Raw genomic sequence first — 27836 nt, 5'->3', positions numbered from 1 at the left:
AGCTTGAATCTACTCCAGTGCTTAGTACAGTGTCTGGCACATAGTAAGTGTTCAACAAATTCCATTTAAAAAAAAAGAACTTACTCTGTGACAAGTATTTTGCTAAGCACTGGAGTAGATACAAAATGATCATCTTGGGAAACATCTCTGCACAACCACGTGGAGCTCACAGTCTGAAGAGACCAAATACTGAATCCCCTTTGTACAAATGAGGAAACTGAGACCCAGAAAAGTGAAGTGACTTGCCTAAAGTCACACAGCAGACAAGACGCAGAGCCAGGATTAGAACCCAGGTCTTCCGACTCCCAAGCTTGTGCTCTTTCCACCAGTCAAAACTGTTTCTCATGGTTTAAGAGTAACAGGTATTGTGAAATGTGTAAATCTGATTGAGGGTTATCTTAATTTTGCTTAGAGGGGCACAGCAATCTGGAATTCAAGCTCTACAACAATCCAGCAAAAAATTTCCATGGTAAGCTCGTCCTTTAGACTGTAAGCTCGTTGTGGGCAGGGAATGTATCTGTTGTGCTGTTACGTTGTACTCTACCAAGTGCTTAATGCAGTGCCCTGCGCGCAGTAAGCTCTCAATAGATACAATTGATTGATCGATTGATGGCGGATCCCAGTTTTAAGGTCGGTCCTCTGGCGGCGTAAACGTGACGTCGAGCAATCCATCAGTTGATTATATTTATTGAGTGCTTACTGTGTGCAGAAAGCTGTACAAAACATCTGGGAAAGTACAAAATATCACTATACCAGAGTTGATAGACACATTCCCTTCCCATAATGAGCTTATAGTCTAGTGGGGGTGTCAGACAGAAGTCTTCAAGGCACTGTCCTTTTCTCATTTCATTTTCATCAAAGTTATCATTCCACCAAAACTATTCTTTTAGAGAAGGCCAGAAGTGTTCCAATCAAGCAGAATTTTTCAAGATTGCTATTCTTCTCCCACTGCGTCACCCTGACTTGCACCCTTTATTCACACCCCTTCCCAGCCCCAAAGCACTTGAGACCACATCTGTCACATTTCTGTTCATGTCTGTCTCCGCCTCTAGACTGTAAGCTCCTTGTGAGCAGGGAATGTGTCACTTTATTGTTATATTGTGCTCTCCCAAGTGCTCAGTACAGTGCTCTGCACACAGTAAGCCTCAATAGATATGACTGAATGAATTAATAATAAAATAATTATCATATTAAATAAAATAAATAAAAATAAATGGTGGTATTTGTTAAGCACTTACTATGTGCAAAGCACTGTTCTAAGCGCTGGGGGATACAAGGTGATCAGGTTGGCCCACGTGGGGCTCACGGTTTTTTTGTCTCCATTTGACAGATGAGATAACTGAGGCACGGAGAAGTTAAATGACTTGCCCAAGGTCACACAGCTGACCAGCGGCAGAGCCGGGATTAGAACCCATGACCTCTGACTCCCAAGCCCGCGCTCTTTCTACTGAGCCACGCTGCTTCTACATGCCAAGCACTGTTCTAAGTACTGGGGCAGATACAAGGTAATCAGGTTGTCTCACGTGGAGCTCACAGTCTCAATCCCCATTTACAGATGAGGTAACCGAGGCACAGAGAAGTTAAGTGACTTGCCCAAGGTCACATAGCGGAGCTGGGCTTAGAACCCATGTCCTCTGACTCCCAAGCCCGCGCTCTTGCCATTTCTTCGACTTCCCTACCCCAAATTCAGAGGGCTGAGAACATCTTTTCTGTCATAAACTTAGGAAGACAAAAGGGCAAAGAGGTAGGGATTATCACAAACTCTGCAATTCCATCCAAACCAAGCCCAGTTTCCCACGGGTCACAATATGAATCCGACAGCTGGAGAGTGCTCGAGTAAACCGTGGGCGAATCTAAGTCGAGAGAGCATCCTTCGGTTAAGATCCGCACTCGGCCTAAGGGTAACCTCAACGGGTTAACGAATCACTCGGAAATGTTAATACCTTACACCGGGAGAGTCTATTGAAGGACTCAGAATGAATAGCAACAAAGTTACAAGAAGGTCAACATCGACGTTCCAAAGGCATGAGCAGGTAAGCTAAAGAGAGATCAGATAAATTGTTTAAATGCTCCTGCGTAGGTAGTTCTCACGGATGACTCGGTGAACCGGCCTATCCCCCATTAACATACTTAGAAACTCTGGGACGAGAAGAAAATTGCCATCGCATCAAATATTCCTCTAAGGAGGTGTTTCTGTGGAATCACAATGAAAAGATGTAGGTAAATCTGCTAATGTTCCTCTTATTCACACAGAGGGTAGAGGCGGGGGCAGAGAGGAGAAGAAATAACGCCGGAAAATTAGACCCAGTAAATTAATTTGAGTCGCAGCTTCTCGGGAACCGATTCGGAAAGAAAAAAAAGTTTGGTTAATGGGTCGGATGCTTAGTTCAGAGCATGATCGATACCATTCGGCTGGGGGGGGATGAATAAAGGGAGCAAGTCAGGGTGATGCAGAAGGGAGTGGAAGAAAAGGAAAGCGGGCGGGGGGGTGTTAGTTGGGGAAGGCCTCTTGGAGGAGATGTGCCTTCAATAAGGCTTTGATGCGGGGGGAGAGTAACCATCCGTTGGATATGAGAAGGGAGGTCATTCCAGGCCAGCATTAGAAGTCAGGATTTTGCCTTCAAGGAGTTCATAATCCGCTGTGTGCAGAGTACTGCACTAATCTTTCAGGAGAGTTCAGGAGAGTTAGCAGACGGGAGCCCCGCCGTCAAGGAACGTGCAGGAAATGCTCCGCAGCGGACTATACTGAGTGCTTGGGAGAGTCCAATATAGCTAATGCCCACAATCCCTGCCCTCCCGGAACTCAGAGTCCTACTGTGGGCAGAACACTGTACCAAGAGCTTGGTAGAACAGAATCGTAAGAGTAGACCTAATCACTGCTCTTTAAGAGCTAAATTTAATGGTAGGGTGGGAGGAAAGTCGGGAGACAGACATCATAACGCATTTCAAAAACAAACAAGCCAAGTTTATCCGTCTTTTCATAGTTTCAGAGGAGCGCTAGCTCGGGTGCAGATTCAGAAGGGGAGCGGAATCTTAAGACTCCAAAATAATTTGATCCAATGTGCCCATCTGTTCACTTCCACAAAAACAATGTGCCCGTATCCAGGACTGAGATCTCTTCAGGACAGGACCGTGAGATTGTAGTACATCTGCTATTTCCCCTGTTCACAGTCTTCTCATCCTCATCAGATTTTTTTTGTTTTCCTTTCTTTCTACAGATGCAGAAAAGTCTCCTGAGGAAATAAAACAGAGGAAAGGCCTAGCGCTACATTTCCTCGTGCTCTACCTGATTTCTGTCTCAGCCGCTAATATTAATAGCAAATGGGATGATTTATGCGGGGAAAGGTGAAAGCATTTCAAGAAAGCCCTTAGGGTCCCATTTCCATCTTCTGGGTTTGGAAGGGACTATTTCATACGCAAATTTCAGTCCCCGCAAGCAATTCCTGATGAAAGCGCTCAGGTTTCTAACAGCATCTCCTTTTGGGCTCTTAGCAGAACTGCTAAAGGCCAACCTTCACTCTCCTTTAGATCCAACGTAATAATTGCAGTATTTTTTAAGTAATAATAATCATCATGGTATTTGTTAATTTCCTATTCCTATTTTCCAGGCACTATACTTAGAGTTGGGGTGGAGACAAGAAAATTGGGTTGGACACAATCCCTGTCCAACAGGGGGCTCGTAGTCTCTACGCCCATTTTACAAATGAAATAAATGAGGCACAGAGAAGTGAAGTGACTTGCCCAAAGGAACACAGCAGACAAGTGGCAGAAACAGAAGTAGAACCCATGACCTTCTGACTCCCAGGCCCGTGCTCTATCCACTATGCCGTGATAGTGTTTTACTATGTGAGCACTTTACTGACTTATGTATATTAATATCTTTCTCCCCTCTAAACTGCGAGCTTGTTGCGGGCATGGAATGTGTCTGTTTGTTGTTGTACTGTCATATTTATTGAGCATCTATCTCGAGCACAGCATTGTACTAAGAGTAGGGTTGGACATAGTCCCTGTCCCACATGGGAGTCACAGTCTTAAATCCCCATTTTATAGATGAGGGAACGGAGGCCCAGACAGTAATAATAATGATAAAAATGGTGATATCTGTTAAGTAAGATTAATTATTATTAATAATAATAATAATGTTGGTATTTGTTAAGGGCTCACTGAATACCAACCCTCCTCACTCCCGTGTCCCTAGTCTATGTGCAACATAGTTTTTACCACGCAGTAAACCACTTCTGAACCTTCACCCAGAAAACCCCGCGGATACGCGTACCAGATCAACTTTCTGACAGAGGACGGGACATTCCGAAGAGGGGGTGCCCATGGAGTCATGATAGAGGGGAAACGACTCGACGACATTTAAAGAATAAGAATCAACACTAGCCTGACAAGAAGGTAAAATGGGCCCAAGGAACGAGTATCTCCTTTTAATGACAGAATTTGTTGAGCACTTACTCTTCATTCATTCATTCACTCACTCAATCGTACTCGAGTGGTTACTGTGTGCAGAGCACTGTACTAAGTGCTTCGGGGGGTACAATATAACAATAAACAAACACTTTATCTGCCCACAAGGACATGACAGTCTAGAGGATGTGCCAAGCACTTATAAGAACGGAGATAGCTGCATGATTATCAATTTGGACATAGTCCCTATCCCACATGGAGCTCGTGAACTAAGTGGAAAGGAGACCAAGTATGGAATCTCCATTTTATGGATGAGGAAACCGAAGCGCAGAGCTCATTCATTCAGTCGTATTTATTGAGCCCTTACTGTGTGCATAAATTGTGACTTGCTCTAGGTCACCCAGCAGACATGTTGTAGAGTCGGGATTAGAACACAGGTCCTCTGACTCCCAGGCCTGTGTTTTCTACATTAAGCCATACTTCTGGTGCGCTTTCTCTGATTATTAATATTTGATATCCCCGCCCTGAACATTCTCCCACCCTGACTGCCATTTCAGGACTTCCATCCCTTTGGCACTATGCTATGTATAATGATAATAATAATAATAATAATAATGGTATTTGTTAAGTGCTTGCTATGTGCCAAGCACTGTTTTAAGTGTTGGGGTATATACAGGGTAATCAGGTTGTCCCAAGGAGGGCTCACAACCCTAATCCCCATTAGAGGAAACTGAGGAACAGAGAAGTTAAGTGACTGCTCAAGGTCACACAGCAGACAAGTGGTGGAGATGGGATTAGAACCCATGTCCCCTGACTCCCAAGCTCGAGCTCTTTCCACTAAGCCACACAGCTTCCCATCTTCCCATCTTCATGCTCTACTGCTTGCCATACCTGCGATTTATTTTAATGTCTGTCTTCCCTGCTAGATTCTAAGAACTTTGATGCAAATTCATTCATTGATTCCCTCAATAGTATTTACTGAGTGTTTTCTGTGCGTAGAGCACTGTACTAAGCACTTGGGAGAGTACAATATAATAGTAAACAGACACATTCCCTGACCACAGCGAGTTTATAGTAGGGGGGGGATAGTCATTAATAGAAATAAATAGATTACAGAAGGGATGTGTCACCTGATTCTGCTGCACCCTCCAGAATGTTCAGGACAGTGCTTGGCTTGGAGCAAATGCTCAATGAATACTAAGGATTAGTAAAATCAATATTTCATAAACATTTTTTGGTATAATATGTCCCCTTGTTTCTCATCACAGTCAAAAGAGTCTCAGAGAACACTTGCTCCAGTTTTACACTTATTAGAGGAGAATGGGAGTGGAAACCAAAAGTGGCAGAAAAATGTAAAAAAAAAAGTTCCAGAGGTTTATTACAAACCTTTTAAAAGTCACAGCTAATGCCCTGGAAATTCCCATCTTTTATCATTTCCCACCACCCTGCATCTTTTATCATTTCCCACCACCCTGCCTTTCTCACAAAGCATGCAAACCTCAGCGTTAATCTCAATTTACCTCTCTCATCAAACCACATATTCATTCTGTCACCAATCTTCATGACATGGCTGGAATCTACCCTTTTCTCTCTATCCAAACTGCAATCGTATTAATCAGAGCACTTATCCTATCCTACCTTGTTTATCAATACTAATAATGCTAATAATAATAATGATGATGGTATTTGTTAAGCGCTTATCATGTGCCAAGCACTGTTCTAAGCACCGGGGTAGATACAAGGTAATCAGGTTGTCCCACGTGGGGCTCACAGTCCTAATCTCCATTTTCCAGATGAGGTAATTGAGGCACAGAGAAGTTAAGCGATTTGACCCAAGTCACATAGCTGACACGTGGCGGAGCGGGGATTAAAACCCGCAACCTCTGACTCCCAAGCCTGGACTTGTTCCACTAAGCCACGCTGATCACCACAACAGCCTGATCACCACAACAGCCTCTTCACTGATGTCCCTGCCTCCATTCTCTACTTCACTCCGTTACCCAGAGCAGTTTGTTTTTTTTCTGCAAAACCATTCAGTCCCACATTTCCCCACTCCTCAAGAACCTCCAGTGCTTCTCCATCTACATTGTCATCATATAGAAAGTCCTTATCATCAGCTTTAGAGGACTAACTCCCCTTGCCCCCTTCTGACTTCACCTCGCTACTCTCTTACTACAACGCAGCCCACACACTTCTCTCCTCTCTCACCAACCAACTCACCGTAACCCGATCTCATCTATCTTGCTGCCAACCTCTCATCCTCTAGGAAGGCAGTTATCTCTGGCCTGGAACACTCTCCCTCTTCATATCAGAGAATCACTCTCTCCACCTTCAGAGCCTTATTAAAAGTCCATATCCTCAGATCGAGATGGAGCCCGTGCGGAGCCCAAATTTTTTGCAGAATTGCCAATATTCCATTTCTAGCCCAAGCATTGATGGCTAATAGTAATTGTGGCATTTAAGAACTAATAATAAGAATAATAATGCTGACGATGATGGTATTTGTTAAATGCTTACTATGTGCCAAGCACTGTTCTAAGGGCTGGGGTAGCTACAAAGTAATCAGGTTGTCCCATGTGGGGCTCACACAGTCTTAAACCCCATTTTACAGATGAGGTACTTGCGGGACAGAGAAGTGAAGTGACTTGCCCATGGTCACACAGCTGACACGTGATGGAGCCGGGATTAGAACTCACAACTCCTGACTCCCAAGCCTGGGCTCTTTCCTCTAAGCCATGCTGCTCCTCATGCTAAGCCACACTGCTCCTCACGTAGGCCAGGCACTCTACTCAGCGCTGAGATGAATACGAGCAAATCGGGTGGACACAGTCCCTGTCCCACGTGAGGCTCGAAGTCTCAATCCCCGCTTTACAGATGAGGTAACTGGGGCACAGAGCAAGTGAAGTGACTTGCCCAGGGTCACACAGCAGACAGGTGGCAGAGCTGGGATTAGAAACCATAACCTTCTGACTCCCAGGCCATGTCCCGGCTCTGCCACTTGTCAGCTGTGTGACTGTGGGCAAGTCACTTCACTTCTCTGTGCCTCAGTTCCCTCATCTGTAAAATGGGGATTAACTGTGAGGCTCACGTGGGACAACCTGATTACCCTGTATCTACCCTAGCGCTTAGAACAGTGCTCTGCACACAGTAAGCGCTTAACAAATACCAACATTATCATGTCTGATCCACTCCACCATGCTTATTCATCCATACTTCGGTCACAGGCTGCTTTTGCCCACCCAGGCCTGATTTTCCTTTTCAAAATAGATGTGGGCAGTCCTGCCTCTGGCCTGGAACACCCTCCCTCCTCATATCCGACAGACTGTTAATTACTACCCACCTCCCCCCACCACAGACACACACCATTCAAAACCTTATTGAAGACGCATCTCCTCCCAGAAGCCTTCCCTGACTGAGCTCTCCTTTCCCCTTCTCCCACTCGCTTCTGTGTTGCCATGACTTGCTCCCTTATGTACCTATCTCTCACTTAATTATGTATATTAATTCATTCATTCAATAGTATTTATTGAGCGCTTACTATGTGCAGAGCACTGTACTGAGTGCTTGGAATGTACAAGTCGGCAACAGATAGAGACAGTTCCTGCCCTTTGACGGGCGCACGGTCTAATAGGGGGAGACGGACAGACAAGAACCATGGCAATAAATAGAGTCACGGGGAAGAACATCTCATTAAAACAATAGCAAATAAATAGAATCAAGGCGATGTACATCTCAATAACAAAATAAATAGGGTAATGAAGATATATACAGTTGAGCGGATGAGTACAGTGCTGAGGGGAGGGGACGGGAGATGGGGAGGAGCAGCGGGAAAGTGTCTGCCTCCCCCTCTAGACTGTAAGCTTGTTGCGGGCGGGGAATGTGTCTGTTATACTTTTCATTTTCTTCTCTCAAGAACTTAGTAAAATGCTCTGCACACAGTAGGCACTCAGCAAATACGATTGACTGACCGACTAAGATATCTGGTCGGGAAGGGCGGCCTTAGTTTGCAGGAAGCACATCTGTTTGACTGACACTTTGCATGATCAATCATTCAATCGGTCATTCCACCAGATTTACTGAGCACTTACTGCGTGCAGAGCACTGTTCTAAGTGCTTGGGAGAGTACAACGGAACGATATAACACACATAACCCCTGTCCACAACGAGCTTAGAGTCTAGAGGGGGAGTTTACAGTCTAGCTCTCATAGCGTCCCACAGAAGTGTGGCCCATATTTTCCAACTAGCCCATTCCTCTGGACACCTAAAGTACTGTTTTGCTATTTGGTGAGTTTTTCTATGGTATTTGTTAAGCGTTTGCTATGTGCCAGACACTGTACTACAAGCCCATAACCTTGGCGTCATTCTTGACTCCTCTCTGTCATTCAACCCACCACCATTATTCAAATCCTGTCGATCTCACCTTCACAACATTACTAAAATCCACTCTTTCCTCTCCATCCAAAATGCTACCATGTTAATACAGTCACTCGTCCTATCTCGCCTGGATGACTGCATCCGCCTCTTGTCTCTAGCCACTCCAATCTATACTTCACTTTGCTGCCTGGATCATTTTTCTATGAAAACATTCAGGGCATGTCACCCCGCCCCTCAAAAAACGCCAGTGGTCGCCCATCCACCTCCATATCAAACAAAAACTCCTCACTGTTGGCTTTAAAGCTCTCCTACCTAAATTCACTTCTCTCCTTAATGGAGAAACCCCAGGCCTGGGAGTGAGAAGGACCTGGGTTCTAATCCCAACTCCTCCACTTGTCTGCTGTGTGACCTTGGGCAAGTCACCTCTCTTCTCTGTGCCTCAGTTCCCTCATCTGGAAAATGGAGATTGAGACTGTGAGCCCCAAGTGGGACAGGGGCAGTGTCCGACCTGATTTGCTGGTATCTACTCCAGCACCTAGTACAGTGCCTGGCACTGTAAATGCTTAACAGATGTTTAAACAAATAACTTAATTATCATTATTACTGTTGTTATAAAATGAAAATAGCGATGATATTTGTCAAACACTTATAATGTGCTGGGCGCCGTTTAAATGCTGGGGAGAGTGAGAGTTAATGTGGACGTACAAATCTCTGTCCAACATCAGGCTCATAGCCTAAGTAGAAGGGTGAGGTACTGAATCGCCATCGTAGAGATGATGAAACTGAGGCACAGGTAAGTGAAGTGACTGCCCCAAGGTCACACGGCGGGCAAGTGGCAGAGTTGGGATAAAAACCCAGGTCCTCTAACTCCAAGGCCTGCGATAATAATAATAATGTTGGTATTTGTTAAGTGCTTACTATGTACAGAGCACCGTTCTAAGCGCTGGGGGAGATACAGGGGAATCAGGTTGTCCCACGTGAGGCTCACAGTCTTAATCCCCATGTTACAGATGAGGGAACTGAGGCCCAGAGAAGTGAAGCGACTCGCCCACGGTCACACAGCCGACAAGTGGCGGGGCCGGGATTCGAAGCCATGACCTCTGGCTCTTTCCAGTGAGCCACGCTGCTTCTCTTTCCACGGGGCCACATTGGTTCTCATGGTGAGGGGCTAAGACATAGCATAACCGTTATAGGTGATATATTTGTTAATGAATAGGGGCAGGGTATTCACTCTTCTGGACTACTGTAATATTGCACTAAAGGGAAGCCCTACGACCTTGAAGAGTTAACATGGATACAGCAGAGTTAGTGGAAAGAGAATGTCCCTGGCAATCCGGAGACAGGTGGTTCTAGTCTGTGCTCTTTTTTAATGGCATTTATAATAATAATGATGGAATTTGTTCAGCACTTACTATGTGCTAAGCACTAGGAGCTTACCATATGTGAGGCGCTGTACTTGGGTAGATACAAAACAGTCAGGTCAGAAACAGTCCCTGCCCCACCTGGGCTCACAGTCATAATCCCGTTTTACAGATGGAAGTAACTGAGGCCCCAGTGAAGTGACTTGTCCCGGGTCACACAGCGGACAGGTGGCCTAACCGGTATTAGAACCCAGGTCCTTTTACTCCCAGGCCCATGCTCTTATTAATATAATAAAAATAATGGTATGCCAAGGACCGTTCTAAGTGCTGTGGTAGTTACCAGGTAATCAGGTTGTCCCACGTGAGGCTCACATTCTTAATCCCTTTTTACAAATGAGGGAACTGAGGACCAGAGAAAAAAAAAAAAATGTTGGTATTTGTTAAGCGCTTACTATGTGCAGAGCACTGTCCTAAGCGCTGGGGTAGATACAGGGTAATCATGCTGTCCCACATGGGGCTCACAGTCTTCATCCCCCTTTTACAGATGAGGTAACTGAGGCCCAGAGAAGTGAAGTGACTTGCCCGCAGTCACACAGCTGACAAGTGGCAGAGTCGGGATTCGAACTCGTGACCTCCGACTCCCAAGCCCGAGAAGTGAAGTGACTTACCCAAGGTCACACAGCAGACACGTGTCGGCGCTGGGATTCGAACCCATGTCCCCCTACTCCCAAGCTGGTGCTATTGCCACTAAGCCGGGCTGCTTCTCTGTCACATGCCTCATGTGTGACCTTGGACAAGTCACTTTGCTTATTCCTCAGTTTTTTCAACAGCTCACCTTTCTCCTCACGCCAAGTTATGCTCTGACAGAATCAGACTCAACAAATGTTACTTGTTAGCGGGGATGATAAACCATGAGATTGATTAAAACCCCAGCATGTCATTCAGGCTTGAAACTGTTAGAGCGGCTAAAGACAAAGAAGGTTGAGCAATTAGCCAATTTGTTCCCACCTCTCCCACGCCTCAATCATCCCCCCACCGAGTCTCTCTGATTCTTTGGCGAGAGGAGAGGACAGCTAAACTGAGTCTAGTTGGCTAAATGGACGAGCCACTCCGTGCCCCGGTGGAAAGATTACGGGCTTGCGAGTCAGAAGGTCAAGGGTTCTAATCCTGACTGCCACTTATCTACTGCGTGACCTTGGACAAGTCACTTAATTTGTCCATGCCTCAGTTTCCTCATCTTTAAAATGGGGATTAAGAGTGGGAGCCCCATATGGGGCAGGGATCGTGTCCAACCCGATTAACTTGTATCTACCCCGGGGCTTAGTACGGTGCCTGGCACATACTAAATGCTTAACAAATACCAGCATTACTATAATTATTATTATTAGAAGTCAGTCGCCCAGAGGAGGCAATGTCACATCGGCTATTAGTCCAGCCAATGGGAGCCAGAACTGGAAATGAGTTGATCTGAACTCTAGTCCCCGCCCTGCCTGAAGCTGACTGACTAATGTGGGTCAAACGTTAATGTACTTTGCCATGGCCTGAACCCCTGTGCCATTTACTTGTTTATCAAAGTAATAACAATAAACCTATGAATAAAATCAAAATAATGTATTTATTAAGTCCTTACTATGTCCAAGCACTGTACTATCTATTCGAATAGATACATGCACACACACACACACACACACACATTCAATTGCATCTACTGAGCACTTACTTTGTACAAAACACAGTACTAAGTGCTTGGGAGAGTAGGATACAAAAAGAGAGACATTCCTGCCCACAACCAGCTCACAGTCTAAAGGAGTGTGTTTGTGTATATATATGTAGATATAAGTATATATATATATATAATGTGCGTGTGTGTGTATATATATATATCTTCATTGATATATATATATATATATTCATTCAATTGTATTCATTGAGTGCTTAGCATGTGCAAAGTACTGTGCTAATCTCTTGGGAGAGAACAATAATAATAATAATGACGTTGGTATCTGTTAAGCGCTTACTATGTGCCGAGCGCTGTTCTAAGCACTTTTGGGGTAGACACAGGGGAATCAGGTTGTCCCACGTGGGGCTCACAGTCTTAATCCCCATTTTACAGATGAGGGAACTGAGGCACAGAGAAGTTAAGTAACTTGCCCACAGTCACCCAGCTGACAGGTGGAAGAGCTGGGATTCGAACCCATGACCTCTGACTCCAAAGCCCGGGGTCTTTCCACTGAGCCACGCTGCAAACGCACGTGTGTGTGTATGTGTGTTTGTCTAGAGAAGCGGCGTGCCTCAGTGGAAAGAGCCTCGGCTTGGGAGCCAGAGTCATAGGTTCTAATCCCGGCTCCGCCACTTGTCAGCTGTGTGACTTTGGGCGAGTCACTTCGCTTCTATGTGCCTCAGTTCCCTCATCTGTCAAATGGGGGTGAAGACTGTGAGCCCCACATGTGACAACCTGCCTACCTTGTATCCCCCCAGGCCTTAGAACAGTCTTTTGCACATAGTAAGCGCTTAACAAATACCATTATTATTAGAGAAGCAGCATGGCTCAGTGGACAGAGCACGAGCTTTGGAGTCAGAGGTCATGAGTTCGAATCCCAGCTCTGCCACTTGTCAGCTGTGTGACTGGGCAAGTCACTTCACTTCTCTGTGCCTCAGTTCCCTCATCTGCAAAATGGGGATTAAGACTGTGAGCCCCACGTGGGACAACCTGATTCCCCTATGTCTACCCCAGCGCTTAGAACAGTGCCCTGCACATAGTAAGCGCTTAACAGATACCAACATTATTACTGTTATTATTATTATTTTCATGTATGCATATAAATGTATATACTGTAGTCAGTGAACTGGGAGCCAGACAGATCCACCAGGCCAGCGCCAAATCAGGCAATAAAATGTATCAACTACACATCTGACGTTTGATGGAGATTTAGGTTTCCTGGAATTCTCTCCAAAGGGATTTCAAGCACCAGAAATGAAGCATCAAGATGCCAATGAAAAAAGGGGAAAAACCCCCCACAAAAAACATGTATACTTCCAGCATGAATCTTTGGAAATGTTGTTGGATTTCTCCCCTCCCTACTCCGAGTATCCTAGTCTAACAGTCGCAAGGCTTACACCTGAATCAAGCAGCCTTCTCACTTAGCTTAAAACAAGTAAATCTGTTTGCCGGGGCTGAATGACGAGAGGAATAGTACAAATAAGGTTTAGTATTAATTACTGTCATGACTATGCAACCCCACTCCTACATAGGATCTCCAAGCCAGCAGAGTTCCCTGATGCTCTAGTGGAAAGGGCTCAGTACTCAAAGGCAGGAGATCCGGGTTCTAATTCCAGCTTTGCCACTTGCCCGCTGTGTGACCTTCAGCAAGTCACTTAACTTCTCTGTGCCACAGTTTCTTCATCTTTAAAATGAGAGATTGGGGAAGCTGCGGGGCTCGGGGAAGCAGCATGGATCAGTGGAAAGAGCCCGGGCTTGAGAGTTAGAGGTCCTGCGTTGGAATCCCGGCTCCGCCACTTGTCAGCTGTGTGACTGTGGGCAAGTCACTTAACTTCTCTGCGCCTCAGTTCCCTCATCTGTAAAGTGGGGATTAACTGTGAGCCTCACGTGGGACAACCTGATTCCCCTGTATCTCTCCCAGCGCTTAGAACAGCGCTCTGCACATAGTAAGCGCTTAACAAATACCAACATTATTATTATTATATCGGTTCTCTTTCCCCTCCTAAACTGTGAACCCCTTGTGGAACTTTCATCTACCCCAGTGCTTAAATTAGCACTTGACCCATCATAAGCGCTTAAGAAATACCACCCTTACCATAATGAAGAGGCCACTCTCTCACCAGCGACCCTCTCTGCCCTCAGAGAAGCAGCGTGGCTTAGTGGAAAGAGCCCGGGCTTGGGAGTCAGAGGTCGTGGGTTCAAATCCCGGCTCCACCCCTTATCAGCTGTGTGTCTTTGGGCAAATCACTTCGCTTCTCTGTACCTCTATTACTTCATCTGTGAAATAAGGATTATGACTGTGAGCCCCCCGTGTGACTGCCTGATTATCTTGTATCTACCCAGCGCTTAGATCAGTGCTTGGCGCATAGCATGCGGTTAACAGAGGCCATCGTGTATTTTTTTATTTTTTATTTTAAAGTAACCCCTTCTCTCAACGTTGGGGCACCCATCTGAACAAGAGTTCAAGTTCCCCCCTACCTCCGAAGGTATTGGAACACGGATTGCCAAATAAATCAGAACCCGACGCCCCAAGGAGAGGAGGAATGGAAATGATTCATTCGGGCTGGATACCAATCTCTTAGAATGAATAAGAAACTGGAGAAGACCCCCATTGTGTCTTGATGGGATACATCAAGGGGCATTATATAAAGGCAACCACTGGGCACCGATGCCTTGCGGGGATGGAAGCGAAACTGCTGACTTTACAGCGAGGAAAGAGATGAATTATATAGGGGAAGAACATAAAGGTATTTTAAGTGCTAAAGCAGGCCAAGATTGATTGAGAACTGCAGGGAAAGGAGAAAGCCACAGGTACGGGACATCCCAGGTAGAATTTCACATCCATCTAGGGATTTTATAATAATAATAATCATTCATTCATTCGACTGTACTTACTGAGCGTTTATTGTGTGCAGAGCACTGTACTAAGCTCTTGGAAAGTACAATTCGGCCACAAATAGAGACAATCCCTACCAAACAGCGGGCTCACGGTCTAGAAGGAGGGCAAGAGACAAGAAAACAAAGCGAAACAAGTAGAGAGGCATCAATAGCAAAATAATAATTCTGGTATTTGTTATAAGCTCTTACCGGGTGCCGGGCACCGTTCTAAGCGCTGGAGTGGATAACGGGCAAATCCGGTTGGACACAGTCCCTGTCACGTGGCGCTCACTGTCTCATTCCTCATTTTCCAGATGAGGGAACTGAGGCCCAGAGAAGTGAAGTGACTTGTCCAAGGTCACACAGATGATGAGTGGCAGAGCCGTGATTAGAACCCGTGACCTTCTGACTCCCAGGCTCGGGATCTATCAACTACGCTACGTCAAGGTGCGTCCCATTTCACTGCTTCAGGATCATAAGCAACGGTTCTGAAAGCTAAACCTACCTGATGGAGGCATGACTGATGGGTGTTTGGAAAAGATTGATTCCCACACAGAAAAGGAAATGGTTCAAGGAGTCTTGATAAAGAAAGAAACATTTGGAAGTGATACTGGTCATCTAATCCAAGACAGGATAAAAATATTGGTTCACAAAATGGCGGATGGTAAAACCCATTCTCCCTTCATCAGAAAAAGATGTTCATCAAAATGGTTTCTCACAGGAGATACGACGCCATAAGGGTAATGTCCTCGTAGACCTGAATCTCCCTGTGGGCAGGAATCATGTCTAAAACTCTTATAGAGAAGCAGCGTGGCTCAGTGGAAAGAGCCCGGGCTTCGAAGTCAAAGGTCATGGGTTCGACTCCCGGATCTGCCACTTGTCAGCTGTGTGACTGTGGGCAAGTCACTTCACTTCTCTGTGCCTCAGTTCCCTCATCTGTGAAATGGGGATTAAGACTGTGAGCCCCACGTGGGACAACCTGATTCCCCTGTGTCTACCCCAGCGCTTAGAACAGTACTCGGCACCTAGTAAGCGCTTCACGAATACCAACATTATATTGCACTCTTTCAAGTGCTTTAGATTAGTGCTCTGCACGTGGTAAGTGCTCAATTGACTGATTATAGAACCCCAAATCAGCATTAATTAGAAATTCCAATAGACCGGATGCCTCTCGAACACAGAGCTCACATCTTCTACCTCTATCGTACACTCCCACCCGCTCAATGCAGAGCTCTGAAGCCAAGAAGCACTCAATCAATACAAATAATCGACCAATATAAACTAAGAGACCAAGGCTATTTCTCCTTTAAGACATGAACGGGAAACTTCTTTTGTGGCCTTAATCGAGTAATAGGATGAGAGTAATGAGTCTCATACTGCAGGACTATTTCAAGACGTTGCCCAGGACACACATATTTCATTAGATTAATAGCCCTCCCCTAGTCCCGCTGAGAGAAAACATATAAAATTAGGGAACACCTTTAAACAGAGAAAACATTGTATTTGAAGGTGAAGTGCAATTATGTAATTGCAGTTCTCCAGAAATTCAAATTCCAAGTGGCGCAAAGCAAATTGAACTCTTCACACACCCAATTCGTGGCTTGCACAGGGTAATCGTAATTTCCTCCTCGAACTGTCCGTCGGATAAGGGTCATTCATTCAATCAATCGTATTTACTGACCGCCTACTGTGTGCAGAGCACTGTACTAAGCACTTGGGCGAGTACAACGACCAATAGACACACTCCTGCCCAAATCAAGCTCACAGTTTGCTCCCGGTGACCTGGCCACGTGCTGAGAAAATTACAACCAATAGGCATGATCTCCCTAAAATCTTCCAATTAATCATTCATTTGCATTGAGTGCTTACTGTGTGCAGGGCACTGTGTTAAACGCTTTGAGAATACAGTACACCAGTTAGACACAGTCCCTGCCCACATGAACTTTCAGACTACAATGGGAGGCGGAAGTTGATATAAATACGTAATTTATAATATAGAATTTAAAGATAGGGACGTAACTGAGCTATCTTTAAATTGAGAACTGCAGGGACAGGAGAAAGCCACAGGTGTGAGACATCACAGGTGCAATTTCACATCCATCTAGGGATTTTATAATAAAGATGAAATTTATCTTGAAATTTAAATATATCCTGAAATTTAAAGAGCGGGACGTGCTGTGGGATTAAGGGTGGGAAGAATACCAAATGCCCACGGGTCACAAACTGTCTTGCACAGAGAACGCAGACGGGACAGCGAACTGGGGACAAGAAGGCTTCATCGGGGAAGGCGTCTTGGAGGAGATGTGACCTTAATAAGGCTTTAAAGGTGGGAAGAAGGATGGTTTGGCAGATATGGAGAAGGAGGAGGGAGTGCCAGGCTACGGGGAGGACGTGGGAGAGCGGTCAGCGGTGAGATAGACGAGATAGGGACATAAAATAATGTTGGTATCTGTTCTAAGCACTGGGGGAGATACAGGGGAATCAGGTCGTCCCACGTGAGGTTCACAGTTAATCCTCATTTTACAGATGAGGGAACTGAGGCCCAGAGAAGTGAAGTGACTTGCCCACAGTCACACAGCTGACAAGTGGCGGAGCTGGGATCCGAACCCATGACCTCTGACTCCCAAACCTCTTCTCTTCTCTAACATACGAGTAAGTTGGTGGTAGAGGAAGGAGCAAAGTGTGCTGGCTGGACCATAGGATGAGCAGAGTGAGGTGAGGTAAGAGGGAGCGAGTGGAGTGAATAATAATAATAATAACGATTACAGTATTTGTTAGGCACTTACTATGTGCCAAGCACTGTTCTGAGCTCCGGGGTAGATACAGGGTAATCAGGTTGTCCCACGTGGGGCTCACACTTTTAATCCCCATTTTCCCGAGAAGGTAATTGAGGCACAGAGCGGTTAAGTGACTTGCCCAAGGTCACACAGCAGAGAAGTGGTGGAGCGGGAATTAGAGCCCATGTCCTCCGACTCCCAAGCCTGTGCTCTTTCCACTAAGCCACGCTGGGGCTCTGAAATCAACGGTCAATCAATGGTATTTATTGAGCACTCACTGAGGGTAGAGCACTGTAGTAAGCGCTTGGGAGAGGACAAGAGAACAATAATATATCAGATCCTTTCCCAGCCTTCAGTAAGCGCTCAATAAGTACAACTGACCGAATGAATGATGTGGACGTGGATGGTCAGCTATTGGAGGTTCTTGAGGAGTGGGGAGACGTGGACTGAACGTTTTTTAGAAAAAATGATCCAGGCAGTAGAGTGAAATATGGAATGATAAATAAATGATGATAATGATGGCATTTGTTAAGTGTTGACTATGTGCCAAGTACTGTTCTAAGTGCTGCAGTAGTTGCAAGGTACTCAGGATGTCCCGTGTGGGGCTCACGCTCTTAATCCCCACTTTACACATGAGGTAACCGAGGCACAGAGAAGTTAAGTGACTGGCCCAAAGTCACACGGTTGACAAGTGGTGGAGCCGCAATTAAATAAAATCAAATGAATAAATTGTGGTATTCGTTAAGGGCTTACTCTGTGCAAAGCGCTGTTCTAAGCGCTGGGGGATCCAAGGTGATCAGGCTGTCCCACGTGGGGCTCGCAGTTTTTTTAATCCTCATTTGACGGATGAGGTAACGGAGGCACAGACAAGTTAAGTGACTTGCCCAAGGTCTCACAGCTGACTAGCGGCGGAGCCGGGTTTAGAACCCGTGACGTCTGACTCCCAAGGCCGCGCTCTTTCCACTGAGCCGCGCTGCTTCTCTACAAGCCATGACCTCTGACTTCTGACCTCTGACTCCCAATCCCAGAATGGAGCGGGGAGAGGCGGAAGGCTGGGAGGTCAGCAAGGAGGTAGATACAGTAGAGAAGCAGCGCGGCTCAGTGGAAAGAGCCCGGGCTTGGGAGTCAGAGTTCATGGGTTCGATTCCCGACTCTGCCACTTGTCAGCTGTGTGACTGTGGGCAAGTCACTTCATTTGTCTGTGCCTCAGTTCCCTCATCTGGAAAATGGGGATTAACTGTGAGTCTCACGTGGGACGACCTGATTTCCCTGTGTCTACCCCAGCGCTTAGAACAGTGCTCTGCACATAGTAAGCGTTTAACAAATACCAACATTATTATTATTATTATACAGTAATCCGGGCGGGATAGGATGAGTGATTGGATTGACATGTTACCAGCTTTGATGGAGAGGAAAGGGCGGATTTTCACGATGTCGTGAAAGTTAGATGGAATCCTTCTCTCCTCCTGCCCCTTCTTGATTTCTCTAGACTGTAAACTCCTTGTGGGCAGGGAATGTGGCTACTTACTGATATATGTACTCTCCCAAATGCTCAGTACAGTGCTCTGCACACAAGAGGAGCTCAATCAATATGATCGAATATTGTTTTAATCAGATGTTCATCCCTTAGATTCTATTTATCGCTATTGTTCTTGTCTGTCCGTCTCCCCCGATTAGACTGTGAGCCCATCAGAGGGCAGGGACTGTCTCTATCTGTTACCGATTTGTACATTCCAAGCGCTTAGTACAGTGCTCTGCACATAGTAAGCGCTCAATAAATATTGAATGAATGAATGAATGAATGAATGAACTCTCTCCTTTTTTCCAGTAGTATCTCAGTCAATCGATCACTCATATTTATTGAGCACTCTTTCCTTGCAGAGCACTGTGTTAAAGGCTTAGGGGAGTAGACTATCTGAAGATTACGGACGCATTCCCTGCCCACAATGAGCTCGCAGTCTAGAAGGGGTGCATCTGAACCCATCCTTGCCCACAAGGAGTTTTCAGCCTAGAGTAGTCACAGACATTTGTATATATTTCTATCGTGTATATGTGTATAGAGAAGCGGCGTGGCACGGTGGAAAGAGCCCAGGCTTGGGAGTCAGAGGTCATGAGTTCTAATCCCGGCTTGGCCACTTGTCAGCTGTGTGACTGTGGGAAAGTCACTTCTCTGTGCCTCATTTACCTCATCTGTAAAATGGGAATTAAAACTGTGAGCCCCACGTGGGACAACCTGATCACCCTGTATCTACCCCAGTGCTTAGAACAGTGCTCTGCACATAGTAAGGGCTTAACAAATACCAACATTATTATTATTATATTTTTATTACCCGATTTATTTTGTTAATGAGGTGTACATCCCCTTGATTCTATTTATCTCAACGGTAATATATCTTCTTTGTCTTCATCACCCTATTTATTTGTTTAATGAGATGTACATCACCCTGATTCTATTTATTTGCCATTGTTTTCATGAAATGTTCTTCCCCTTGACTCTATTTACTGCCATCGTTCTTGTCTGGCCGTCTCCCCCGATTAGACCGTAAGCCCGTCGAAGGGCAGGGACCGTCTCTATCTGTTGCCGATTTGTACATTCCAAGTCGTTAGTACAGTGCTCTGCACATAGTAAGCGCTCAATAAATACTATTGAATGAATGAATGAATTTATCGTGATTAAGTTGTCTTGTTTTTGTCCATCTCTCCCCCCGATTAGACTGTAAGCTCATCAATGGGCAGGGATTGTCTCTATCTGTTGCCGAATTATACATTCCAAGCGCTTAGTACAGTGGTCTGCACATAGTAAGCGCTCAATAAATTATATTGAATGGATGAATGAAAGACATAAAAAGAAATTACAGATGGGGGGGAAATGGCAGAGATTAAGGATACGCCCACGACTGCTATGAGGCTGAGGGTGGGGTGACTATCAAGCGCTTAGGGGACATTCAATCGACAGTATTTCTATTTCTAATTATTTATAACAAGTAGTATTCATTGAGGGTGGGGTGACTATCAAGTGCTTAGGGGACATTCATTCGATAGTATTTCTATTTCTAATTATTTATAACAAGTAGTATTTATTGAGTGTTTACTATGTGCAGAGCACTGTACTAAGCGATTAATACAGATACAGCTCGACGGGTATAGGTGAAGCAGAAGGGAGAGGGAGTAGGAAAAATGAGGGTTTAGTCAGGGAAGGCCTCTTGGAGAAGATGGGATTTTTAGTGGGGCTTTGAAGATGGTCTCTCATCTGACGCAGCATGGCGTAGTGAAGAGAGCACGGGCCCGGTAGTCATGGATTCTATGTCACGGGTCACGGATTCTAATCGCAGCTCTGCCACTCGTCAGCTGTGTAACCCGGGGCAAATCATTTCACTTGTCTGGGCCTCGGTTATCTCATGCGTTAAATTCATTCAATTGTATTTATTGAGCGCTTACTACGTGAAGAGCACTGTACTAAGCGCTTGGAAGATACAAATCGGTAACAGATAGAGACAGTCCCTGCCCGACGACGGGTTTACAGTCTAATAAATGGGGATTGAGGCTCTGAGCCCCATGTGGGACAGGGACTGTGTCCAACACGATTTGCTTGTATCCACCCTGGCATTAAGTATAGTGTCTGACACATAGTAAGAACTTAACAAGTACCATTATTATTACTATAACAATAATCTGTCAGACACAAAATTCAGACCCTGGTTGAGTTGTGGCAACACCACAGATAGGGCTTTCTCCGTAATAGAATGGCTATATTTCTATTTTCCTCCTTCCTTGGGGAATCTTCATCTCAACATAACTTTTAAATAGAAACATCCAGCTTTTCACCACAGCCCGATTATCAATTTGCACCTCTGGCAAAGGAAGGCGGAGATAGCTATTGTTTTGTTAATTGTCAATTTGCATCTTCGCAAGGTGTCTGGGTTTTTTTTTTTTGCTCTCTTGCAGGTTAAGACTAATTCTCTATGTTAATAAATATGACGAACGCTTTCCTCAGAGATGCAGTTTGTTAAAAAAAATACGTTATTATTGTTCCTCTCCATTTCCTCTCGTTTAATTATAGATCAGAGTTTGAAGTCATTTTGTCCAAAGCAGTGTTATTGAGAGCTCTCTCGATAAAACAGACACTTCAGGTGGGATTTCTGCTTCTCAAACAAATGTTGAAACAAAGTCCAAAGAAGCTACTTGACATTTGGTAGCTGTAATTCATCTTAGGGTCAGCCTTCCCTGCTCTTCTCGGGGTGGCACCTGGACAGTTTCCTGTCCTCTACCAGTCTCGGCTACGGGAGGGAGGGTCAAGCAGGGGCCTGTCCGTTCCATTCCCAGCTTGGCCGGTGGCTAGCGAGGGCCAGGCCGCCGGCTACAAGTCAAAACTCACCCATGCCGGGCAGCAGAGGCACGGGAGAGAGTCAGGGCGGAGACGATGGATTCAAATCTCTGTTGCCGATTCGTCCATTCCAAGCGCTTAGTACAGTGCTCTGCACATAGTAAGCGCTCAATAAATACTACTGGATGAACGAGACTCGAGTTCACCGCGCGGAAGGCGGCAGCGGTCAGCCACTTCTGGATTTTTTACCACGGATCCTGGTGGTGGATCCACTACCGGGACGATCGCAGATGGAGAGCGAGGCGTTCTGGGAGAGACGTGTCCGCGGTGTCGCTATGGGTCGGAAATGACTCGACGGCCTAAGACAAGACTTCCCTGCTAGATTGTACTGTCCTTGAGGAGAGGGATGATATAGTCTCCCGGAAGCTTAGCGCGGTGTTCTGCACATAGTTCGATAGTATTTATTGAGCACTTACTATGTGCAGAGCACTGTACTAAGCGCTTAGTTGATGCTCAGGGAATACTACTGACTGGTGATTGCAATCCCCCCCGATTAGACCGTGAGCCCGTCAATGGGCAGGGATTGTCTCTATCTGTTGCCGAATTGTACATTTCAAGCGCTTAATACAGTGCTCTGCACATAGTAAGCACTCAATAAACGGAAGGAAGGAAGGAAGGAAGGAAGGAAGGAAGGAAGGAAGGAAGGAAGGAAGGAAGGAAGGAAGGAAGGAAGGAAGGAAGGAAGGAAGGAAGGAAGGAAGGAAGGAAGGAAGGAAGGAAGGAAGGAAGGAAGGAAGGAAGGAAGGAAGGAAGGAAGGAAGGAAGGAAGGAAGGAAGGAAGGAAGGAAGGAAGGAAGGAACCTGGACACCTAATAGACTTCCAGTTCCAGAGAAACTGTCAGATCTTACTTAAAGAAGCAGCGTGATTCAGTGGAAAGAGCACGGGCCTGGGAGTCGGAGGTCATGGGTTCAAATCCCCGCTCAGCCACTTGTCAGTTGTGTGACTTTGGGCAAGTCACGTAACTTCTCTGTGCCTCAGTTACCTCATCAGTAAAATGGGGATTAATACTGTGGGCCCCATGTGGGACGACCTGATCACCCTGTATCCTCTCTAGTGCTTAGAAAAGTGCTTTGCACATAGTAAGTGCTTATCAAATGCCATCAGTATTATTTAGTGCAGCTACACTCACCCATAGATGAATTTCATTGTCTGGAGTAAAGGGAGAGATACAGAGAGAGAGAGAGAGATTCAGACAGAGAAAGAGTGTGAGAGAGAGAGGGATCTGTGTTATTTCTCTGGATACATTACCTTAACTCCCCATTTTCCTCAGTTTCAACCTCCACCCAAAGTGGCCCCATTCCCCCATAATGTTGGTATTTGTTATGCGCTTACTATGTACACAGCACTGTTCCAAGTGCTGAGGTAGATAAAGGGTCATCAGGTTGTCCCACTTGGGGCTCACAGTCTTAATCCCCATTTTACAGATGAGGTCACTAATGCCCAGAGAAGTGAAGTGACTTGCCCACGGCCACACAGCTGGCAAGTGGCAGAGGCACGATTCGAACCCATTACTTCTGACTCTCAAGCTCTTTCCACTGAGCCATGCTGCTTCTCATGAAGTGGTAAGTGCTGGGCTGCTCCTAATGAAGTGGTAAGTGCTGGGATAGATACGAGATAATCAGTATGGACAATGAGCCCCAAATGGGACCCATGGTCTAAGAAGGATGGAAAAAGGAATTTAAAAGGAAATTACTGTCGCTATAATAATAGTGATGGTATGTGTTAAGCACTTATTGTGTGCCAAACACTGTTTTAAGCACTGGAGTAGATACGAAGTAATCAAGTTGTCCCACTTGGGGCTCACAGTCTTAATCCCCATTTTCCAGATGAGGGAACCGAGGCCCAGACAAGTGAAGTGACTTGCCCAAGGCCACACGGCAGACGAGTGGCAGAACCGGAATTAGAACCCACAACCTCTGACTCCCAAGCCCGTGCTGCTTCTCTAGACTGTAAGCGCCTGGTAGGCATGATCCCTCCCACAGTGAGCTTACAGTCTAGAGCGGGGGCTTCTCACGATTGATTGATTAATGCTGGAGAAGCAGCATGGCCTAGTGGCTAGAGCATGGGCCTGGGAGTCAGAAAGGTCTTGGGTTCTAATCCTGACTCCGCCTCTTGTCTGCTGTGTGACCTTGGGCAAGTCACTTAAATTCTCTGTGCCACAGTTCCCTCTTAATAGTAATAACAATAATGCTGGTATTTGTTAAATGCTTACTAGGCGCCAAGCACCCTTTCTAAGCACTGGGACAGATACAAGGTAATTAGCTTGTCCCACATGGGGCTCATAGACTTAATCCCCATTTTACAGATGAGGTAACCGAGGCACAGAGAAGTTAAATGATTTGTCCAAAGACACAGAGCTGACAAGCGGCGGAACTGGAATTGGAATCCACGACCTCTGAATCCCAAGCCCGTGTTCTTTCCGCTAAGCCAAGCTGCTTTTCAATAATTAATAATTAATTAATGCCCACTTCACAGCTGAGGAAACTGAGGCACAGAGCAGTGGAGGTCACACATCAGGCAAGTGACAGAGCAGGATCAGAACCCACGTCAGCTTGATCTGCAGAAGCGGCAATGCTTTGTGGCTAGAGCCTGGGCCTGGGAATCAGAAGGAGCCCGGTTCTAACCCCCCGGCTCCGCCACATGTCTGCTGGGTGACCTTGGGCAAGTCGCTTCATTTCACTGGGCCTCAGTTACCTCATCCGTAAAACGGGGATTTAGAGTGTGAATCCATGTGGCGCAGGAAGCATGTCCAACCTGATTAACTTGAACCTACCCCAAGACTTAGAACAGGGCTTGGCATATAGTAAGCCCTTAACCGTAATAATTATTTTCATTATCGATCTGCCTACCGCTTGCCATTTACAACTGGGCTTATTTCTCCATTCAGAGCATCGCTGACACGTTACCAACTGGCAGAATCAAAAACAGCCCTAAGAATTGTAAGCAGCCAAGGCCACTGTAAAAGGAAAGATGATTTTCCCCACACTCAGTCTGGAGGGGATTGTCAATTACGTATCGATCTTTTGAGCCACATTTAGGCCTGAGTAAAATCTCACCACCGGCCGTGTCGGATAGATGGGTTGTCAACGTTATCCTTCAGGAGTTTGGGGAAATGCATATATCAAAGTACTGTGCCCGAGATACATCTGTAGTATGATGCTCAGAATACAATTTCTTCCCGAACAAGTTGTACTCTCAACACTGAGCCACACAATGCAGATCGGGAAAGGATTATTGTCTAACAGCATTGCAAAATAAGGACACCTTCTTCAGAGCATTGATGATTTAAACCACTGTGGCCTAAAACGATATTCCGCCCCAATTTTTTCTTTTCTGTGCTAGCACAAAAAATATCTACGTTTATTCAACACAGGCTAACGACTCAATATAATCTTTCCCTCTGCTAAATAGAGTGGAGAGCTGACTGAAGTGAGATGCAGCATGGCTTAGTGGTAAGAACACAGGTTTGGGAGTCAGAGGACGTAGGTTCTAATCCCGACTCCACCACGTGGCTGCTGTGTGACCTTGGGCAAGCCACTTAACTTCTCTGGGCCTCAGTTAGCCCATCTGTAAGAGGGGGACTAAGACTGTGAGCCCCACGTGGGACAACCTGATTACCTCGTATCTACCCTGGTGCTTAGAACGGTGCTTGGCGCATAGTAAGGGCTTAACAAATACCATAATTATTATTATATGATGCCCATTTCTGAGTCCTTCGATCAATCGAGCGATGGCAGTTAGCACGGGAGAGATAGGTCTAGCTGGTCTCTGCTTTCAAGGGGTTTACAATTTAGTCAGGGAGAAATGTTTCAAATGACTGTGAATACGCGAAGGTACGCAGGATACGTAAGCTATGTACGGGGGCAGAGAACACGTCTACCGGTTCTCTCATACTGTACACTATCAAGTGTTTAAAACGGTGTTCTGCACACCGAAAGCACTCAATAAGTAATAATGATAATAATTGCGGTATTTGTCATAGCACTGTGTGCCTGGCACTGTACTAAGCACTGGGGTGGATACAAGCAAACTGGGGTGGACACGATCTCTGTACCACAAGGGGCTCGCGGTCTTAATCCCCATTTTACAGATGAGGTAACTGAGGGCTAGAGAAAGAAAGTGACTTGCCCCAAGTCACACAGCAGACAAGCGGCAGAGCCAAGATTCGAAATCAGGTCTTTCCGAGTCCCAGGCCCTGGCTCCACTCAACAGGCCACACTGCTTCCCCTGGAAAATGGCACCGAGGTTGGGGAAGGGAAGATACCCAAGTAGCTAGTTTTTGAAGTAACATTTGGGGGGCATAAAGTGTGTAGATTAGAGATCAGTGGGAGATTAGACAACTGATGGAACCAGATGATGAACCCCTAACTGGTGAAGAAATTGTAGTCAGATGAGTGATAGGAGAGGAACGATATCTGAGGGACTGATTGACAGGGTGGGTGGTAGATTTGACTCAGAAGTGACAAATTGAACATGAAATGCAGCAAGATACACACCCCGGAAAATGAGTTCTCCATAGACTTCTTTGGAGCATAAAATCACCTAAGCAGCAAAATGCAGCATTTGTTTATATTCCCCAAACTGTAATCTAAATTGTCAGTCAGTCAATCATATTTATTGATTCCTTACTGCGTGCCGAGCACCGTACTGAGCGTTTGGGAGAGTACAAATGCACAATATAACAGACACATTCCCTGCCACAACGAGCTTACAGTCAAGAAGGAAAGACACTAATAGAAGTAAATGAATTACAGCTTCGTACCTAGGTGCTGTGGGGCTGGGAGGGGGGACTCCCACCACTCGTCTGCTGTGTGACCTTGGGCAAATCACTTCACTTCTCTGGGCCTCAGTTACCTCATCTGGAAAACGGGGGTTGAGATAGAGAAGCAGCGTGGCTCAGTGGAAAGAGCCCGGGCTTTGGAGTCAGAGGTCATGAGTTCAAATCCCAGCTCTGCCACTTGCCGGCTGTGTGACTGTGGGCAAGTCGCTTCACTTCTCTGTGCCTCAGTTACCTCATCTGTAAAATGGGGATGAAGTCTGTGAGCCCCACGTGGGACAACCTGATCCCCCTGTGTCTACCCCAGCGCTTAGAACAGTGCTCTGCACATAGTAAGCGCTTAACAAATACCATCATTATAGTGAGCCCCATAAGGGACAAGGACTGTGTCCAACCCGATTTGCTGTATCCACCCCAGTGCTCAGTACAGTGCCTGGGACATAGTAAGCGCTTAACAAACACCATAATTATTATTACCCCAGCACTTTGATCAGTGCTTGGCACATAATAAGCACTTTACAAATACCACAGTTGTCATCCTTATCATTCCACCGAAGATGGGGAGAGGTGTGGTCTGCATGATATGGTGTAGTACAGTGCTGTGCACACAGAGAGTGGTCAGTAAATACATGGTATTAGAGGTGTGGTCTCTATGCTGTGAAGGGGATTTGTCCATTCCAAGCGCTCAGTACGGTGCTCTGCACATAGTAAGTGCTCAATAGATACTATTGAATGAATGAAAGGGGAAGGTGTTCTAAACTGAGTGAGAAGGGGGATACAAACGAGAGACTGGCATCAGGAGAGATGAGAATGAGGCACGGTGAATAACCGTATATCCTACGGTTCTCCCCTGAGACTGAGTCAACTAACTTACGATTTAGCCCAACTGGACGGTTTTAGTTGAGCTACAAGATATGCGCAGACTGAGAACAGCTTGAGACCATGTGCGTCCAGCAATTGATGATAACATACCACAGTGGAGCCGTGAGGGTGTCTGGAAGCCCTTTGGAGGAGTCAATACATCCAGGGGATGTATTTAATAATAATAATAATGTTGGTATTTATTAAGCGCTTATATGTGCAGAGCACTGTTCTAAGCGCTGGGGGAGATACAGGGTAATCAGGTCGTCCCACGTGAGGCTCATAATTAATCCC

This window comes from Ornithorhynchus anatinus, chromosome 2 (assembly GCF_004115215.2).
Source record: "Ornithorhynchus anatinus isolate Pmale09 chromosome 2, mOrnAna1.pri.v4, whole genome shotgun sequence".
NCBI lineage: Eukaryota > Metazoa > Chordata > Mammalia > Monotremata > Ornithorhynchidae > Ornithorhynchus > Ornithorhynchus anatinus.
Note: the sequence above shows the minus strand (reverse complement) of the source record.